Here is a 3,280-nt window from a genome sequence, read left to right on the forward strand (position 1 = left end):
GTTGCTTTAATAAATTATGAAAGAGAATGATTATTAGGCTATATGCAAGTGCTATATATTATTGTTGGATGACCCACCCTCTCACTCTATAATTCTATATGCCTAGCTGTCTTCTTTGAATACTTTGCATTTAATTTTGAACTTTTAGATGAACACATATGTATCTATTTTTCTATGAAAAAAAAAAACTGAAAAAAAAATTCTAACTTTAGAAGATATATAAATTTTTTATTAATTAAAAATATAAAATTATTTTTAATTTTTTAAAATATAACACATTTAAGTTTTTTCGTTCACGATATATAAAAATAAATTGATTATTCGAAAAAACTTAGATGTCTTATGTTTTAGAAAATAAAAGACGCTTTTATATTTTTAATTGGTCGAAGATTTTTTTTTGAAATAAAAAATCAGAAATTTATTTATCTATCATTTACTCTTTTTCTATTGAAATTGGAATTACTGCCCCCATTTAAACTTTTTTTTTAACGGATATAATCCTAATAATGATAATAATAACAACAATAATAATAAATGTTTTACTATAGGAAACTTATTAAAAAGGAAAAGTCTAGAGGACCAGCAACTTTTGTGTTTTATGACCAGCATTTAACCGTCAAAAGAAAAGTGAGTGATTCCCCACCATTATATGTAATCTCACACCATTAAAAATATTATTGATGGCCAATTGATAGTTACAAAACACAAAAATTGCTAACCCCTAACACTCCTCTATTAAAAATATAAAAAATATAAAAAAATACAAGGTCATCTTTTTAAGTATATAATAGTTAGGGTGCTTTTATGTACTTAATCTAATTAAGTGTATATTTTTTTAATTTGTATTAGTGTAGTATTCTTTTTAGCTGACACACAGAAGCTATTGTAAAGTTAAGAGAGTAAAAACTGAGTTAGTTGAAAGTTAGTTATAGATTTGTCAGTGTCATATTAAGAGCGGTGTTAATTATGATTTATTATGATCGATTGAATTTGTAACTACCCTTCTTATATATAGTTGTGTATGTAACAAAAAGCATTGATGAGTGAGATTAGTTTCGTTTCTATAACAAGCACAAAACTTTTTTTTTTCTTTTTTTTCATTTCATTTATCTTCAGCATCGATTCCACTTTCAACGAAATTAGATTTTGAAAATTTCTTGTGGAAATAAAGATTATGGACTAATTACTACTATGTAATTTTTTTTTTGTTTTTTAACGTAATGTCTGAAATCGACAAATTAAAAATTAATTTATTAAAGACCATAATTTTATTTAAGAATTTATTTACACAAATAATCACTGAGAAAATATACAAAAGTGATGAAGCAATTTTATTTTCTTTCTAAATATGTTAAATAAGTGATAGTAAATGACAATTCTATCCCTAAAAATATAACTAATTAAATTATGTGAAAAATTCAGATGAGAAAATTCACTTCTTCCAAATATGTTCACACGTCTCCTCGTCTCCTCGCTGCCGTTCTGGTAAGCTTTGAACCACCGTCCGCCGCCGCTACCCCCACCAGTGCTCCACACTCCCCACGGACCCATCCACCTCATGCACTTCTCAGCCATGCTCCGCATAACATGGCTATTAATACCATATAGTAACATGTTATGCACACCATGTGTTTGTTTATTTGTGCCACTGAATTAGGTTTGATCTGGAAGGAACAATGATCAGAGTTTTTGACAATAACAAAATACTGTTATCCAAATGGGTGTTGTTTGCCAAATTTTACTGTACAATTGAACCAGTTCAGGAGATTATAGAAGCAACTAGAATGGTATGCAAGACTATGATGTCTTGTCCTCCAGTGGCACTTGACACTGCTCTTAATCAAACTGGTGTTTAGTTTCACCAGATTTGGTCAAGAGTGTCCTCAAGAGTTTTGGGAATGCCGGTATGTTGGCGTTTCGGTTCTTCGAGTGGGCCGAGAAGCAGAGAAATTACTCACATGACTTCAAGGCATATCACTCAATGATTGAGTCTTTGGCCAAAATAAGGCAATACCAGATCATGTGGGATCTTGTCAATGCTATGAGGCAAAAGGGGATGTTGAATATTGAGACTTTTTGTATCATCATACGAAATTTTGCTGCATTTAACGGTTTACTAATAAGTGCATTGTTCAAGTCCAAGAATGTGAGGAAGGCTTAGGAGATCTTTGATTCTATGAAGGATCGCTTTGTCCCGGACTCAAAAACTTATAGCATATTGCTTGATGGATGGGGAAGGGCTCCGAATCTTCCGAAAGCAAGAGAGTGTTTTAGAGAGATGGTTCGTATGGGATGTGATCCGGATATTGTCACATATGGAATAATGGTTGACATTCTTTGCAAAGCCGGAAGAGTTGATGAAGCTGAAGAGGTAGTAAAGGAAATGGATGCTAACAATTGCAACGCAACATCTTTTATTTATAGTGTCCTGGTCCACACATATGGGGTGGAAAATCAGATTGAAGATGCTATCAACACATTCATAGAGATGGAAAGCAAGGGACTCAAGCCAGATGTTGTGGTTTATAATGCATTAATTGGTGCTTTCTGTAAAGCAAACAAATTCAAAAATGTTCATCGAGTTTTGCAAGAGATGGAATCCAATGGTGTTGATCCTAATTCAAGGACCTGCAATGTTATCATAAGCAGTTTGATAAGCCAGGGAGACTCTGACAGAGCTTTTAGGGTCTTCCGCCGGATGGTTAAGTCTTGCGAACCGGATGCAGATACCTATACAATGTTGATAAAAATGTTCTCTGAGAGAAATGAACTAGAGATAGCTATGAACTTTGGAAGTATATGAAGTCAAAACGGTTTGTCCCAAGTTTGCACACTTATTCAGTCCTCATCAATGGGTTGTGCCAAAAGGGAAATGCTATGAAAGCTTGTGTTTTGATGGAAGAGATGATAGAGAATGGAACTCGACCATCAGGTTCAACATTTGTCATGTTAAGACAATTGCTTATAAAGGAAGGACGAGAGGATGTGCTCAAATTTCTTCATGAGAAAGTTGATCTTCTTGTCAAGGAGCCTTTATTTGATTAGGCTTTAGCTAATCTCACATACTTTACATTTTAGTTAGTCCTATTTCAACTATAGAAAGCAGGTTCAGCAATGTCTTCCTTATTCTCAATTAATGTACCTTATAAAGTTATTACTATCATTGCCGATGAATTAGTCAGGGGCTATGCTCAAATATGGAGGCTTGAATATGGTTTGAGATGTTAAATATGGCTTAAATAAAGAGGGATAAAAGGTAAATATGCCTTCTTGATTTTTA

General features: G+C 32.7%; 1 pseudogene; it reads left to right on the plus strand.

Annotated features, from left to right (window-relative positions):
- Positions 1–950: 950 nt before the first annotated feature.
- LOC112697722 (pentatricopeptide repeat-containing protein At1g77360, mitochondrial-like) lies at positions 951–3,280 on the plus strand (annotated as a pseudogene).

Source organism: Arachis hypogaea, chromosome 16 (assembly GCF_003086295.3).
Source record: "Arachis hypogaea cultivar Tifrunner chromosome 16, arahy.Tifrunner.gnm2.J5K5, whole genome shotgun sequence".
NCBI lineage: Eukaryota > Viridiplantae > Streptophyta > Magnoliopsida > Fabales > Fabaceae > Arachis > Arachis hypogaea.